Source organism: Barbatula barbatula (genome assembly GCF_947034865.1).
Source record: "Barbatula barbatula genome assembly, chromosome: 8".
Taxonomy (NCBI): Eukaryota; Metazoa; Chordata; class Actinopteri; order Cypriniformes; family Nemacheilidae; genus Barbatula; species Barbatula barbatula.
In genome coordinates, this window is record NC_136771.1 from 20,540,051 (window position 1) to 20,559,172 (window position 19,122).

Genomic DNA, 19,122 nt, shown 5'->3' on the forward strand with positions numbered 1-19,122 from the left:
CAAGCTGGTCTTAGATCAAGGTCAATGGGCAATTGCTATTAAGAGCCTGTGATGCATAGCAGAATTGCCGTGAAAGAAATTAGCAAAGGAGCACAAAATTCAATTTGTTAGGCTACCTCTGTAGCACCACAGCAGCAAGACTTCTAGGTTGATATTGTCTAGATCACATTATTCAGGCTCAAAAATCACTTAAGCAAATCTACTGTATGTTTTGAAATACCTTTACTGGTCTTGTTTTTATTTTGCAACATTCATAAAAGTAGTTTTAGGCCATTTATGTCCTTAAAGAGAGATTCAGAGCTGCATCGCTCTTGTTATGTGCCAATGACGTTGAATGTAGAAATTAAAATGTCATCCGCTTCAGTTATTCTTATGAATGCTTGCATTAACATTCACGTTTTGCATTATCCTATACATTTGTTTCTAAGTACGTGCAATCCCCTGGGATCGAACCCATGACCTTGGTATTGTTAGCGCCAAGCTCTTACCACTGAGCTGCATTTTAAACTGAATTTAATCACAGCGTTTATGTACATAATCACTTGTTCTTTGTGGTTGATGACCTTTTCATCACACTTTGCACTTTTCATTATTACATCGCGACCCATGATCCACCAGTTCTGGTCTAATCAGGTCTTTGGGACCGATAGGAGGTCAGCGTGCGAGCCGCTGGTGGTCCAGTCAAAGCGGCTCTTTGTACCCCCTGCCAACCTCACTAACAGTTCTCCACCGTCCACAAACTGCAGAAATTCCTCCAAATTCACAATTAACTACCACGGGAGGCATGGAAAGACAATGATTTAAAACCTGCTGGCATGTCCCCCGTCGGCCCTGCAGTCACCACACGTTTACCACATGGTGGAATGAGAGCATGCCGAGAGCCTGCCTCCCTCAAAATCCACCAATGGTCCTGGGGGATCAACCACCCTACATCCACATTCTGACTAATTACCCTCTGCCCCCTGCGGTAATACCCAGGCTACCTACTGGCACCCTCTTATTGGACCCCCTGTGGTAGGCTCAGTCAAAGATTTTCCACGTGTTGTGTGATGTCTTTGGGTTTTGGTGAAAGTGAGAAACGCGTTTAAACATTAAATAGATATAGTTATAGTAGATATTCATAAATTCACTTTAAATTATTAAACACCCATAACAGAGGGAATTAGTACGTATGAGTGACCCCATACAAATGGGCAAGAATTGTTTCTGGTAATTTTAATTTCTTTAAGCTCTGTGTTGTTCCAAAATTCGCACCTGCAACAGTCTCTTGTGACACACCATACATCCCATAATAAGCCTCCCCGCCATTTCCATGGGCAGCTAAATAAATCAGGGCCGTTGTTCTCCCCAGGAGAACCCCTAACAATCCCGATGCTGCCTATCTGAGCCACAACAGCCCAATTAGCCGCACTGGGTTGGTGATGATCCGATGGTCCCAGTTGGCCGTATGACACCGAGGTCATAGGCAGCAGCGAAAGAAATGCTCACCTAACACTTAAGAGTCTCTAGTTTTACTTTTGTTATGTGTTAAGAGATTATTCAATCAGTTTGAGAAGCTGTTTGGTATAAATGACACAGATTTAGAAGCTGAACTTTGAATTCTTGTTTTGTAATTCAATTGCAATTTATTTCTATATACATATTTCAGCTCAAAAAGCAGACATTGCAAAAACAGTAGAAACGGATATAAAGACAAAACAATTATGCAATTCTTGGTACTGTTCGGCCTGATCTCATAGAAATTTGTTACTATTTTACAAATTAATTCGTACGATGTGAATCATACAAAACCATATGATTATCAGAAAAATGCAGTGGTGAAGCCCCACCCCTAAAACTAACGTAATTGGCGCAAGAGGAAGTTGTACTAAGACGCACAAATGAGAGCACAAATTCATGCGAACTATCCATCTCGTAAAACAGCAACTATTGTTTGTTTTATGAAATACTTTTTATCACTGTCCAGTAATTGTTTGAAAAGAGTAGTGGCCAAAAGTGATGTCCATCTTTTTATTCAATCATATAACTGCCGATGTATTAAAAACTTGTATTTGTGTTGCATATGTGTATTTAAGTATGATCTGAAGCTCAGAATTGGCAAAAAACATGTGCAAAGTTGTATAAGGTTTGAGACATAGGAGAATGGCTACAGAATATTGCTACATGGAGTTCCATTGTACCTTTGTTTTTCCCTGATAGGCATTTGTTTTTTTGGATACATTTTGTCTTGTCTCTACCCCTCACTTTATTTATAAAAGTCTTTTTTTATATTTGAACTTGAAGGGGGTAAAAAGTGAATATATTACAAATAAACCCCCTGGGACATCACTATTGTATCTTAACTCCTAAGCCTGATTTATTTGTGTCTTGGCTAAGGTATGGTCAGAGTCAATGCTGATGCTTGGTGTCATGATGTAGATGGTTTTTTTCACCCCTTCGTGGTTTAATAGATAAAGTGTGTTTGTGTGATTTGCTGGTCTGTGCTCCCAAGCCTGAAGACAGAATCGTAGTAATCCTTTTATGAAATGCTCAGATGGAAACAAATGACTTTTTCTCCCTCTGGGCTAATCTCCATCACCATTGCCAAATCATTAAACATTGTGTGAGAGGGATGGATGATGAGGGAGACAAACATCTGAAGGTCAAATCTGTATGTGTATAATACATGCTTAAAACTTACATTACACACAGATGTGTAAAACATCCGAACGAATGTAAAGTATATTTAAAGCTAAAGTGTATCAACTTTTAACAATATGTTTTTCTAGTCAACCTGTAAAAGCAGTCCAATATAATTTATATATTTAGTGAAGGTAGTGGTACATATATAACTTGTGTTACTAAAAATATTATTTTAGATATGTTATTAAACAAGATGTCTGTTAGTCTGTGGAGAAGCATTTTTTCTTCATTTTCTGCATTTTCTGCATTGAAGAATTTCTTTTCACACGTTTCATTAATGTGTTATTGTTTATGTGACCATCATTTCAACCCCAGAAATCTCACAAAAGGAGTGTTAATATTGCGGTCACCAAACACGCATAACAAATATTTTCAGCTATTCCTTTATTAAGCTAACATTTGAGCACAGTTCTGTGATTAATGTGATGATCACAGGACACGGGCTGTACAGATGTGATATCATAAATCAATAACAGCTTGGTAAGACTTCTGTAAAGAATACATTTAGATATTATCTGAACAAGATAGGAGAGGATAAAAGAGGGCGGGGTGTTTTAATCTACTGCTAATCTAATTCTGTTGCGCTACGGATGAACACAATGCCTTATATTTCATTTAGCTTTAGGAAAATAAGCAAGAAAAAACAACATCTGTGAGGAGTAACTGTGGTGCAGTAAATAAAATAAATGTTTTGCTAATTTAAATTTGCTCTCTCTCTCTCTCTCTCTCTCTCTCTCTCTCTCTCTCTCTCTCTCTCTCAAGAATTGGGCATTAAGTCGCAGTGCATTTATGTGTCTTTATATATATTATTCACTAGGAAATCATTTGACTTGATGTGATAATATTCAACATTATTTAATTAAAATGAATAATAAAAATGAATACCAATATTATTTAATATGAACTTTTTGAGCGTCCTAAAAAAAACTACTTAGATTTACTTTACTTTTGGTGTTATTAAAGTCACATTTACTTTAAAGGTCCTGGGTGTCATTTTTGGGATGATCTATTGACATAAATGCAATATAATATACATACATAGTATATAGAGCTTACACAATGAAGTACATGAAGTACTATCTACAGTACATACAACGCGGGTCCCCTTGCGTGTAATTCGCCATGTTCTTTCAGCCGTCGTAGTGTTTCGAAGGGGTGGGTGGAGTGAGCGGTTGGTTGCAATTCGCAACCTTGCTGCTAGATATTTCTGACTGGACCTTTAAGAAACTGTGTGCAAAACTTGACACAAATTTTGCAAATCCTATTTTTTATTTGCTTTTTTACCTGTGAACAACTTGTTTTAAAAGCTTTTAAAATCATTGTTCTTGGACTTAAATCAGGCTCAAATGAGTAAGGGTTGCATAAATATTTGTTTATTTTCATCGTAAAAATGCAATACCTATAGGTGTTTTTAGGGTAATGTTTTGTATTTAGCTTTACAGTAATAAATAATCTTTGGTACATTATGCTTCCATGGAGCGTAACCAGCGTATACATGTTTGTGTGTGATGCCAACAATATGTAATGGTTATTTATAACTGTTTTACATTTCATCAAACTGGTACTTTATTTGAATGTGTACAATGTCATTTGTATGCTTTTGACCAAGTGACAGTTGTTTTTAGGGATGGACATCTTCATGCGTGTTTCTTTCCCAATGATTATAAGTTCTTGTATGATTTACCCCGTGAGATCAGGTTGATGCAGCTGCAGGTAATTTTGACAGATATCAAACTCCAATTGTTAACATATAGGTGAAGAAAAATTAAGTGTGTGTCTATGTGTGTGCGTGTCACCATCAGAATGCTCCTCCATCTGAATTGGCTCTGAGTCAAGCGTAGCGGCCATGCAGACAGGTCTTCTCATCTGGGAAAGTGCTGTGGGGCAGAGCTCTTTGTGTGTGTGTGTGTGTGTGTGTGTGTGTGTGTTTGTGAATGCATCTCCAAAATTAACCAGACAGGATCCACGGGTATGACAGCTCCAAACCCAGCAGCCATGTCTGAGGAAAAAGTGTCTTGATCCAGCAAAAGCACTGTGAACTGATGCGGGTTAGTCTTTTGCATCTAAGCCTGTCCATCTTACGAGTGACACTTTTGTGTGTTTTGTGGTGTGTGGTATGTCATCATGTCTTTGTGTGGGGATTTGAGATACTGTATGTGAAATGTCTTGCTGGTGTATTTCCCACTTACACTGCCAATAGTGAAGTATTGATTTAAAGACAAGAGCAATATTCTTTCCTGTGTTGACGTCAGTCGTATTGAAACAAGAGTTAGGGCATTCAGAGAAAGACTCACTCGTTCGTTGTCTGGCTACAATATGATGTGCTACATGCTGTTGCTTGTATGGGTGAAAGGTGGTCTTTTGGTGAGAGAAAAATCTAATTCTAGAGAACATTTAATTGGAAGGAATGCTCCTTCAAACAGATAAAACATCAATATTTTTGGTCTTTTTGGCCATTAAAAAAAACGAATATATGCTACTGATAATAATATTTGTGTTCTTTACTAAAGTATTTGAGATCATAGTTGTCTGCTTATACACAACGTGTACAAATACAAACTGGATGCACAAGCAATATTGAATACACACGTGTGTGTCTTTAAATCCTTTTTCCATTCTCCTCTAAGTGAATCAGTCCTCTCCTCTAATGCATATTTGCATCAAGTCTCTCCAGGGACTGGACTCAGACTGATCCCAGGCTCAGCTGCCCTCTCTGGGCTTCATCTCTCAAGCAGGTGTCCTCGCTCCGTGGAGTCTGTTCTCATCACCTTCTCATACACAGAGGAACTTGCCAGATCTCTGGGGAAGACTCGGGAAACTCTTCCTGGAAGAGACTTTTTATTGTGTGTTGTGTACTATACGTTTTTCTGGGATGTTATGTGCAATCCATACAAGTCAAAAGGTAAGATAGTTCTGTTTCTTACTAGGGTGAACTATGTGTAACTGTCTGCTATAAGTACTGTAGGGACAGTATATTTCCAGTGCAAAAAACAAGAACATTCAATAGTGTTATTTCTATTTTTCAAAAACATGAAATGATTTGAGTTAAACCTTGGACCAGTTGTATAAACAATGCCATAAACTTAAAAAGTCAGAGAAAACCTGTTGCAGGAAAACAAGCCGACTGCTTTTTATGGAATGTCATTTGCACTGCATTGTAGAAAAATATTTTGTACAACTTTAAATAAAATGTCTGTGAGCTTGTTTCTATGGTTACAAAACATCTGCATGTTCAAGGAATTCAATGCTTCCAAATTGACTTTAATGAGCTATTTCAATGCAAACATTTAAAAAAGGGCCCCAAAACACTGTTAAAGGGATAGTTCACCCCAAAATGAAAATTCTGTCCTCATTTTAGTTTCAAATCTGTATGAATTTCTTTGTTCTGCTTAACACAAAGAAAGATATTTGGAAGAATATTAGCAATTTTCCGTTCTGTGACATCATCCAATTCCATAGAATAAAAAACAATATTGTATATTTTTTGTTCTGTTAAACACATAATGAGTTTTTTGGGAACAAAGAGAAAATTGTTCCCAATATTTGACCCAGTCTAAATAAAAAAAATGTAGACAACTAATATGTTAGTCCTTTATAAAATCTATTAATGCACCATGCAATTCATGTATAGCCTTTTTTGTTTATGGACTGCAATTGGAGACAGTTGGTCAACACTTTAGGCCATGAGAGCATCAGTGACTATTTCCTTTTGTTGTATTACAATTATTAATACAAACATAGTTTATTCAATTATTTCACGATAACAGCAGGCTGCTTGTTCATGATCCCATTTATTACAGAGTTGCTTGCCACATGAGAAAAAAACTAAACTTGAATTGTGAGTTAGAAATATTTTATTAGCTAATTTTTACCGAATTCAGACCTTCCGCAAGGAAAAGCCGTTTACTTTCATTTTTAAGGTTAGAAACAATGTTCAAATGTCACGAACAGGCAATTTGGTTTAACCATTTGTAAATATAATGTCATATATGTTATTAAAAGACACATTTATATTTAATAAGTAAAAAAAACAGTCAAAACTATTTTCTGTATCTGCGTTCCCGTATGTTATTAGTTTTGAGAGGTTGTTATCTGGGAATCAGAATCAAGCATTCCAACGAGCCGTGTAATAAGTAAATTACAAGTGTACTGCTACATTAATATTAGTACACTTACTGCCTAAAGTATACCTAAAAATATACATGAACTTTAACTTCATAATATGCTTGCAGTATACTTGTGTTATGTAATATCCAATCATTACATCCATGTTGAACTGTGTAAAGGACAGACACTGTTCTCTGAAGCATCTATGCGAGAGGGACATTTTTCTGCTCCAGTCGGTCCTGGAGTTCACTTGCAATGAAATGTTGTCTAGTTCTGTGGATGGCATTAGCCAGGCCTGTAATGACAAGGGTTGTCCTGTGTTTTATGTGATGTTAGGGATGCTGGAGTGTTCTAGAAAGGCTACCACTAGTTTTATGTATGTTGCTCTCTTTTGCCCATTAAACCACACGGTCATCCCACTGCTGTTGGCAGTAACCTGCTAGCATATCTCCAACCTAAACTTTATTATCCTGTGCGAGTGTTTATTAGTGTATCTCACATAAGTCAGTGTTTGCCTGAGAAGCGTTCACCAGTTTACTTAATAGCTTCATTCCAAAACCCATTAAAATCACCTTGTATGGCAGCAATGTACCTGAAATGGAGCCCCATAAGGCACTGAGGTAAAATTCGCTTCAGGGGCTGCGACTTCAATAATGGTCGTTCATGTGTGAAACAGATAAAAGTGTCGATTCTAATAGTCCCACATTTCCTTGTCACAAATCTGACATTACGAAAGACAAACAATACCAATACTCTTAAAATGATGTTGCACACATACGCATTGGATGAATTAAATGGGTGAACTTAAAATTAATATTTTAAGTGTTAAAGTATCTGTAACATTAACTATTGAATTTATATTTCATTGTAAGACTCTAGGATTGGTTTATCCAAAGGAAGACACCTGAAATGTTTCTTTTGGTTGGATTGTATTGTGAATTTGAAATGCCGTGTTTTTTTTCCAGAGAATATAAAACACTGAGCTTGAGCGAGAGAACTGAAGTGGCGTTATTTTTCAGCCCATCTAAAAGGTTCAACTTTTAATAGTTTACATCTCCTTTGCTTGTCTGAATGCATCCTTGCTGCGCAATTTACATACTTGCCTCGTTTTTATTCGACAAGACATCTTTGAGACAGATTTTCATAAACCTTCCACCGCGGTGGCTAATCTCCTTTGTTGTGAAAGCTAATGAGATAAAGCGTACAGGCCGGCGAACCTCCGCACGCAGTTTGTTCCCCACATGTTCCCCTTTAACCTCCTCACGTGCATGACCGTAAGTCTTCCTGTGAGGCATTTCCCTGTCATGCTGCTGTGGCAACCGTATCCAGGGACAGCACTGTTGCCTGGACCTCTTCTGAGGCTACAGTGCCAGACGCTGACAGCGTCCAGGAATACACACTTATATATGCTCTGGGTGTCCGAGAGCCCATCTGGCCTGATGTATGGCAATACACAAGGATGACTAAAGCTGTATCTGTGACTCATGCTAAGATTGGGAAAATACACAAGTATTTTCAACCATGAAATAGACATCGAATATTTCCATTTCGATCAGAAATTGTTCAATACTTCTTTTTATGAATAAGATGGGACATTTAAAAGAGATAACCTTCCTGTAACGTGCACAAAACGCTGTTTTTTTATAGTCAAACGCATTTATGCGGACAGTATGACCTTTTTAAAAATAAACATGATTCAATGCTCTTGAGAGATTCTTTACCGGCAGTAAGTGTAAGATCCATGTGTATTCAGTCTCTCTCTCTCTCTCTCTCTCTCTCTGTATGGTATAATGCAACCTCGTCTCTGGTCTTGTGCTTCCATATTCATTTCATTTAGGCTGTGGGTCAGATGGTTTTAATTTCTCTGACTGCACTCCGGCTGGCCGAAACACTGATGCAATAATGTGGCAACAATAGAAAGCTGTTCATGCTGTGGGGAGCTGTGCTGGACAGGCTCTGCTTTGGCTTCCCATTATTCTAAGTTTGATTTGTTTGTTAGGTTTGCATCCGCAATACATCATTGTAGTTCGGTCATTTGAGCTCAACATGTTCGATTGTTTGCAAATGACCCAAACACGATCTATTCCAAAAGAGTCTTGTATAATCCATAACGTGTTTGCTCATTCCTTTGATGTGCTATTCACACAAATGATATACTTTATGGCCTACTGAACAATGAGCATGTTACAATTAACGTCTTGTGCTTTATGCAGATTTTTCTGTATCCTTAAAGATAAAGCATTTGATGCAAACATGGATCTGTATAATTGGCCTGAAATTAGCTGAAATGCTAAAGTTAGATGTTATTTAATCTTATATTTCATAACACATCAAACATTTAAAAACATTATTCTTCGGGTAAGTGCATTTTACATTCATTGAATTGTGTTGAGGCATATCATTGTATGTGTGTCATACAATTTTGTGCTGGGTAATCCCATAAACTGTTCGAAAGGTCTAACCTTCTCCTTATTTGTTTTCTATATCCATACACTCACATACCAGGATGCACACTCACACAAACTGAGGCAACAGCACTGTAACAATACTGTCTGTGCTGACCTGAGCCAACCTTCAACTGTGAGCACTCCAACCAAAGAAACCACACTGCCACCTGCTGGACTCCTCAGGTAAAGTAAGCATCTGCATACAGCAGCACCTACTGTACCATGGACACTTATCATTATTAATGCATGTCATATACAACAATGACAATGTATAACAAATGGATGTAACAATGTCCCACATGATATTATCTTGTAATTTATTGTGTACTGTACTCTGCATACAATATCATTCAAGAGACTTCATCTAATATTAAAAAGGTCTGGGCTGCGTATTTATCATCAGTCCATCCACAAAAGATCTAACTAACGGTTTTGCCGTTTGCCACATGAGGCCCTGTTTCCACTGAATTTTACGAATACAACCCGTCTAAAAGACAAACACACACAGCGTGTTAATGATGTACACTGTGGGCAAACCCACCTCCTACCGACCCACTTAGTGTATCCAAACAGACCAAATAATCTTATATCCTCGCTTTGTCTTTTCTCTCGTTTATTTGTTTCCCTTTTTCATTTAGGCATTTTATTTTGTGCGGTCAGTACCTGAAACAAGAGATTCCTTATAGATTTCCAGGTCCATTAACGCCCACTCCTGTCATTTTGATTTGCAGCGATCTTATATAAGCAGGTGAAACCTCCTTGGCTCTTTATAGTAGAACATCGGAAGGCTTGAGCATGTGGTAATTGTGTTTCGTTTTATGAGATGGATGGAGTGAATGAATGCTGCGAACACTGAATGAGAGATATGAACAGCTTATTGGATAGACAGGTGTGCTGCACTTGGACGAAGATGACAAAGACAACAACGTTACACAGTCCATCAGAATAGACTTGTAGTTTGTACCAAATTGTGCTCTTTTTTGCAGCTTCCTACACACACACACACACACACACACACACATCATCTCAGCCATATGCATTTGTTCCCGCCCGTGACATGAGACTACATGGTCTATTAGAAAGGCTTTTCTACCAAGAACCTATGGCAGTGCTTCTGGGTCAATGCATTCTGAGAGTTTGAGGTCCCGTGCGCAGCCTAACGTTCCAATGACCAGCCACACTGGAAAACATGATGAAGTGTTGGGGTGGAAAAGAGAGAGAGAGAGAGAGAGAGAGAGAGGAACATCAGTCCTAGTTAAAACTGACTTGTTTAAAAACCAAAGCTTTCAGATGTGTTAAAGTGTTTAATGAGCTTGAGGAAAACTGCCCACATCTAATGACCAATGATGCCCCTTTGCACACGATGCAGGAAAACACTGACATTTTCTTTTTCTCGTCACTCCTCAGAAGATCACTCACTAAGAATCTCTCTCTCACACATAAAAACACACACACTGAGGAAGATAAATTGTAGACAACATTTTTTTGAAGGCTTAAATCTCTGCTAAGTTAGAGAAAAATATAAAAATTAAAAATATTTTTTGATTAAAAAATGAGCATTTAAACATCGTACAAAATGTATTCAAAGCTTCCTACACATTTGCACTGTAATTGTTGTTTTGTTATTTTAAAGGAGTGACTTGGAGATTACAGCGGCATCTAGTGGTGAGGTTGCGATTTGCAACCAACGGCTAACTCCACTGCACCCTTCTCTTTACTAAGGTGTACTACGGTGGCTGACACAGGACGAACATGTCATCACGTTTTTGGTTCTTTTGCTGAAGGAGATAATATGTTTACGAAACATGCTCTGTGAGAGCAGTTTGTTCGTTTGGGAATAAAGTCGTAACAACATTCCATGTAAAGAAACCCGTGATGTAGATAGAAATTGCTCATTTTAAAGTCATTATTATGTAAGGTCTTTGAGCACATGGTTGTATATATTACTGTGAATCGCATTTATGAAAAAATAGATCCTCTATACTACACACAGCACATTAAAATTGAATTGCGCAATACTATTACTCTTATTAGCATTTCCTCTATTAGAAAAGGTCACGTTGTGGCGTATCGATCTTCTACAGTTTTTGTCACACATTTTCATGTGATCAAAATTCACTGGTCAGAGTTCAACAAACTTGACATTTGAAGCTTCCATATCCGACGCACCGGAAGTCAATAGAAAGAAAAGTCTTGTATTATCACAGCATATTACTTTAAAATGTGAGTTTTTCTTAATATGCAGAAAGGTCCACATTACAGTTCCATTGTAGCATAAATATTTATGACTAATAATTACTGAGGCTTATACAATCTGTTTCTCAATAAATGTAATTTTCAATAACTTTACATCCAACTCTGGTGACCTTGCATTACACTAAACAAAACAAACATTTAATCATTAAATGCTTAATTTAATTGAATGTGTTTTATTAAATGCAGCCTTTGGTCAAGGAATGAATCAATATGTATGTCAAATTGAAACAAATAGCCTAATAAACTGATGCAAATTATTAAATCAACCGCAAATCCAGCTTAATGCACATGGTGATATTTCAAATAGTGTTTTGAAAACAAATGGAAGTATAATCATGCAAACTGGCTGAGTCAAAATTTTTTGTGAAAAAAACATTAAGGTGAATAATGAGAAACATTCAAGAGGATGAACAATTTAAATGGCCATTAAAAATATAATTACCCCAAAAGGACAAAGCAATTTAATCATAGTCGGTAATGATTTAGAAGAAAGATGATATATTCAGTGTGGGGGGATACGGCCATCATCACTCTGGAATAAATCTAAGCATACATTCGAGGACATCAGATTTAGTGCACATTTGTACCTGATCTCGGTACCTTGTGATTAAACTCTCTTCCTCTCTCCACTCCCTGAGTGAAACTTTCCGTCGGACCCGCGTGGTTCCCCTCTTCAAACTGGCCTTCCACCAATAATAAACTATTCGGCAGAAGAATGTGGGAGCATTTCCTCTGGATCTCTGAGCAATGCTTATGGAGCACAGGGCAGACCAAATGGGACTTGTGTGTTCTTCATGAATGGGTCATTCTTTATTCCGAGTCATGTGACTAATGATGCTGTTACGTGAGAGCGGAACTCTCATGGGCTTATATGGTCATATTTCCGCTCTGGCTGAGCATATGTGGGTGTTTTTGAGCATATTGTAATAAAGATGACAGGCCCTCCTGTGCTACACACGCAGGCACAATTTGTCTACTACCTGGAAAGTTAAACACTGTAGAAGTATATTCATGGCTTAACCCAGCATGATTTATCCAGCTGAGAAGGTGAATATTTCAACAGTTTTTTATTTTAGTGTATGATTTTGTGTGAGACTATTTTTGTTTAACTGTATTTTTTATTGTTGTGGCAAAAAAAGTTTGAACTTGGAACACTAAAGGATTTATTCTCAGAATATCAAAGCTGTTATTTTATATTAAATGAAACATGGCGATTAAAGATATCTGGCAGTCTAATTGGAATCATTTTACCTTGAAAAGACTAACGCATCACATATTTTCTGAGTCTTTGACAGTGTTTTTTTATCATGGTTATGTCTTATCTGCCACAGGGCACCCAGGACTACCACTCAAAAAAATAAGAGCTCAACCGAGTTAAAACAGTCCGATCTAGACAAATCTAGAACAGTGTGTATTTATGAGTTGATGTGATGTTTGGCCTCTGGTCAGCAGAACGGGAATAGGAGGTTAAGAGATGTTAGAAAAAGGACAGCACAGCTTTCCCATGAAAAGATCCTCCGAGCAAATCCCACACACATATACAACACGCAAGCACGCGCACACACACACATACACACACACACACACACACATCTCCTGTCATTTTCTTAACAATCATGGATGGATTAAAGGAAAAGATTGGTCCATGTGAGATCTGTTTATCTAATGATTCATTGTGAATCAGTTTTGTTTGCATATGTTCACCAAATGTAAATTCGCAGTTCTCTGAAATAACCATGACAGAAAAGACTTACGAATTTCACATGTTTTTTTACATGTGACCCCCAAGGGTTACACATGGAGATTCACACAAAAGTGTTCCAAAAACACACTTTTCATGTGTGTTTTATTGCACATGTGAATTGCATGTGTCTGTCTGTAAGGGATAGCTCAAGATAAAGATAGGGAGAGACATTTAGCAGAACATTGAAAAATAAAATGTTATGATAAAATAAATAAACGCCTACATTATTTGATTATTATTACCCTGTTTATCATAAATAAAAATAGACACCAACCATGACAGACCAAGTATATTCTTAAGACTTTCAGGCCCCTAAGTTAAGTTATTATTTTAAATGAATATGACATATTATTATACATTTTATTAATAACAAAATTTAATTATAATAATACTTTGTAAAGTCATGATTTCTAAAGTGCTTTTGACATATGGATTATAGAATACATGATATAAGTTATATTATTTATATTATTATTCAAACTAATAAAATGAATACACATTTTCATATTTTTAAAAAATAACGAAATAACGAAATATCACTTGGCGGTTTTCCGTTCAGTCTGTTTGGGTTCCAGGTGCTTTCCCTTTGAAACAACGGAAAGTGAGATGAGAGAAAAAGAGAGGGAGAGAGTGACTGTCAAGCAGCATGTCTATATTAGGCAATGAATGGGCTACTCACACACTGAAATACATTATACCTTGTTTTATTTTAAAGCTGTTTAAGAACAAGCAAGCTACTGTCAAAGAGTTTATTTACCATTTGCTTAGAAATGTAGAAAATGGCCAAGGTTTGCATATTGTTGATATTATTATTATTTTCATTCTTATTTAATCAAAGTAAAATAAATATATTTGTGTACTTGTACTTACTGAAGAAAAATATTTCTTTTTTCTTTCAAGTGTTTGTGTAAGGATGCTTGAGCGGTTGCATTAGCCACAGAAATGGGTGCCAATGCATTACTGCAATCTTACTTGGCTCTCAGATCCAAACCTTTACACAGCACCCTGTCTGCTTCTAATCAAAACCAACTGCAGAATGCTTTTCCCAGTGAACACGCTGTTATACACACACACATACACTCAAAGGCGTGGAAAGAGATCGTGTGTGTTTAAATGTCAGTGAAGGGAAATGTGGAGGAATGTGACACGGAGATTTTATTGGAAGAATTAAACTATAGGAAACAACAGCGTAAAGGAGAAAAACCGAAGATAAAACGAAAAGAGATGGAGAGGTTTTCAAAAGTGTAGCGCGATAAAGATGGTTTGGGCAGCCTGGTTTCTAGATGGACGAGTAGAGAAGCGAAGTGGAGTAAGAGAAACGGTGACTCAAAAGTATGTTCTCAAAAAAGAATCAGAGATGAACGAAAACAGTCATCCCTCCTGGCATGAGTGCTCGGCGTGAGTGAACGACCTCTAATGCCATCAAGATGACATCAGGCGACACAACAGAACTCTCAGAGTTTCTAGCTCCACACGTTTCCTTCTCCTCCTACTCGTTGCTTCTAAGATGAAAAAGCTCCAGTGGGAACTGACCGCGATCAGTGATCTGCACAGAAGAAGACTCCTTCATCCATTTCTTGGAGTTCTTGCATCGGCTTTAATCGGTGTGAGACGAACACAAATGGGTCACAGGACCAATTTGCGAGGGTAATGCTAACTCTGACATTTCTATAAACTAGTGCTGAAGTGCCAATTTAAAGGGCTTTTAAGCCGGATTCATGTTTTATTTTGTTGTTTGAATTCTTACCTCTAATACAACTGGAACTTGAATTTTCTAATATCTCTTGGATGCAACAATTGTATTTATTGGACTTTGATCGGGCTGGACTACAGAAATGCTTTGACCCCTGGAGACAAACGACTGCAATGTCCTGGCAGGCTGGACAACAGAGTCAGCTGTGTGAGAGGGTGAGCTCACCGCACATTGGGGAGAGGGGGTAACTGGCTGCTCCATCGCCACGGACAGACATTGAAAACACACTGACACACTCATAAGGCCGAGGGAAGACGAGAAGAAGAAGAAGAGGAGAAGCCTCCAGGTACGCTTAGACTCACCATCAGCTTGCGTTTTTCTTAAACGTTCTTCGTGTCTTACTGTCATGTTAGTGTTTTGTACACAAATTAAGACATAGATTTACTTTAATAGGCACTACACATTTGCACCGGCTTATAACCACTCTCAGACATTACCAAACATACAGAAAGTAAGTTAGAGAAGAAAGTCGCTTAGGAGTCTCTTTAAGACAAGGTTAGCGTCTTTAACGAAAACAAACCAGGAAAACCGCGCTCTCTCTCATGCTGGACCCAAAGACCAGATGTTCCACAGAGGGAGTGACTTCTGTCCAGATGTTAGAAGAATGTCCTTCTTCTGAACACCGGCCACAAACCACTTACTTCACTTAGACGTCAAGGAGATCTATCTGGCGTAGGGGACTGCGAGAGCTCCTGCCATTTTACAACGATGTGCGGTTTCCAAGCAGCCTTTTATTACGGCACTTCTTTCCATTTTGGAACTTTCCTTCTGGTGTAATTTGAAATAAAAGTCAACGTACGGTGGCTAATCACTGAAGAACGGCTCAGTGTGAAACGTAGAGTGGTCTTACTGTACTTTTGACGGGGTGGAGGGTCTGGTAAAAATCTTGGCTGACTCAACCTTTGGCGCGAAGGTCTTTTTCAAAGGATTCGTTTCCGTAGCTGTTTTTGAAAGCACAGCTTTAAAACTGTCTTTTTGTATACACTGTGGGATTTGGAAATAATCCTTACTGTAAATTCCTAAGCATTAATGATATAATGATAATGTCAAGACCCATTGACTTTGGATGACTGATTGTTGGTTTGTGCTTCAAAATTAAAAATCAAATGTATTGAAATTACCAATATGTTCAAATACAAGGTTAGTGGCATCATTTTAAGTGGTCAGACATTGTCCATTTATGCATTTCAGAGAACAGACTCTTCAGGCTAAACTGGTTTTAGAGCACTTGAGATTCAATGTCAAAACAGCACAGTTTTATTTTCTCTAGTTTTATCAAGTGAGAAGATCATGTGGTTCCTTAAAAGTGAAATTATCTTTCTTTCTCTACCTCCCTCTCTCCCCTCTCTTCCTAGGACCAGTGTCTGGTTTTGTGCTTTACGTGGGTCATCATAATAAGGCTTTATGGGCTAGCAAAGGAATTTGGCCATGCCTGTTGCCATACGTAAGAGAGACTGTGAGGACCATGTGACCCCACGCTCAGGACTAAAATACAGTTATGATGACCTGGACTTAGTCTGCTGCCGTGCCATCGTTGTGGGCCAAGAGAACTCTTTCAGGGGGCGCAGTAGGATCAGGTGTGCCTCAATGCCTGAATGTGGCCGGACTTCAGTGTTCCTCCAAGTTGACGTAGAAGATAGTCTGAGAAGGATAAAGACAAAAGCACAAAATGTAACGGATGAAACTACATCAAACTTTGTGAAGGACCAATCATTGATGCCTAAGGGACATACTGGAGCCATAGCACATGAGACAGCAAGGCATATGAGTGACCGAGATAGCGTGCTACCTTCAGACAGTGTGGCAGATCAAGATGAATTGCAACATTCTACTGTGAGAAATTTGCAAACTCATGATGGAGATCACGACGATAAGGAGCCAAACAAGGATAAAGTGTCTGCTTCCCAAAAGCTGTCACTTTTGGAGCTTCCAACCGCAGTATTGGCCCAAATAGAGAAAGCGAGTGATTTATCAAATGCGTTGAAGACTAAGGGCAATATCTCCTTTAACAACTCTTTCAAAGTGGATTGTTCTGAACTAACTTCTCCAAAAAGTGAAACTTCTGTAGAATTACTTGACAACACAGAATTGATTGCGAAGGTCACTGTGGGTAGTCGAACGTTATTTCCTGATAAAACAAGTATCATAAACTCAATAATAGATTTAACTAAACAACCTCCCACATCTGATTTACAACAGAAAGCTGCTGACCCACAAAACATTGTGCAAGGACGATGTTGTGAAAGTTGTTCAACAAGTGGGAAAGTGAAATGCCCAAAAACTGTGAATTTACCATCAACCCTTCAATTGACTGATGAACACAGTTTAGATACTAATAAAGACACTTTAGAGCATAAGCATGATAAAATACAGGCCATAAAAGATAGTGATAATCAAAAGGATGGTTTGTTTGAGGGTTCAGATCATGAGATGTTAAACGATGGTGGCCTCAGTCAACCCACTGGGGAAACGTCTCTCATGGAGTCACATGGAAAACTTGAAACCATGGAAATGTGGCATGACTTCTCCTCAAAGCTCCACACCATTCATGAAGGGTCAAGAGATGATGCTTTGGCTCAGATTTTAGCAGAAATGCCAGAACATCAGACATGTATCGATTTGAGGAGCCATGATAATGATGGGCATTTGACAGACCAGTCTGAAGACCTAAAGACAAATCTAAATCCTTCTAAAGATCCAGAGAGTTCCCTTTTCAAACTTCGTGCAAGAAAGGTAAGATTGTATGGTGTTAATATTATGTTTGTGATTAAACATAGGAAAAAAAGCATTATTGTGATTGAGCCATACTAGCAGAATCTGGCATCAAATATTAGTTTGATAGTTTATTGTAGTTTTGTAATCACCTTTTAATCTTTTTGACCTGATCTAAAGTAACAAAAATGTGGTTTGCATACACAGTATACTGTATGAAAAAATATTTTCCCCACAGGAATGTTTTTTGTAATGTGTGATGTCTATGAAGGTCATGAATCAGTAGGGGGGATTTCCACATAAAAAGCAATTATGCAAACAAATAAATTGAAATTTATGAAAATGGTCCTGTTTCATGCATCACAAGATTTAAATTAGTTTTGTATTAAAACCTTGTATTCTGGAGTTTTTGCAACCTTTAATTAAGGAAAGGACGTTAATGGAGAGAGAATGGGGAAATGGAATGATAATGCAGGTTGGATTCGTGTCTTCATCTAACCACTAGGTTTTATCTGACTTTGCCTGGTAGATGCTACACGGACAATAACCTTCCACAGACTTGCATTGAGGGAGAATCCTAAATCACATTTAGGAGAATAATACCATAGTAAATTGCAAATGAGACCTTTTCAATTGCAGATGGGACCTTTTAACTTCCTTGCATAGAATTGCACAGAATTGTGGTGGGGTGACTGACCAGAACTCCCTAAAATGATTGTAGTTCTTTGTGTTTAAACACAACTCACATTTTCTTTAAAAAGTGTAATATCTTGTGCTTCAAGGCATGCTGGCTTTTATTTTAGCCAGTTTAAAACAAACCAATACACACACACACAAACAAATACACATTTGTATAAAGATATATTGGTAATAGAATTCCAGCATGTTCCTTTGGTGGACACTTACCTTTCTTTCTGTTCCATGTTTGTGCTTGCTTTTATACACAAATCTGATAAAGGACATTTATAAAGCGCCTTGCTTTTCAAACACAGCATCTTAAATCACTATGCCAGCCACACCTTTGAAAGCTATGACATCACAACGGCTTACATCTCTGGCCATGGGAATCCGTGGAATGTGGTACGGTCCAAGAAAAAACGCCGTCATAAGACTAAAATGGCATTGAAAGAGTTTGTGTGTGCGAAAATACATACCACCTCTGCAGGACACACTGCTGTATGTTATATGTGAAAGGTCTAGTAAATATAGGCTGCTGTGGGTGTGCTTGTATGGATTTATATATTTTTGCCTTTTTGTGTGTGTATGTGTTTGTATGGGTGATTGACAGCGGCCTGCCTTGCCAGCCTCGGTCCCTTGAGTAAAGTCTCTCATAGTCCTTTCTGTTTATTCATCCTGCCCTATTCCACAAGACCCTGGAGGCGTCGTCCAAAACACAGTCATTATTTATATAGCAGGATCCA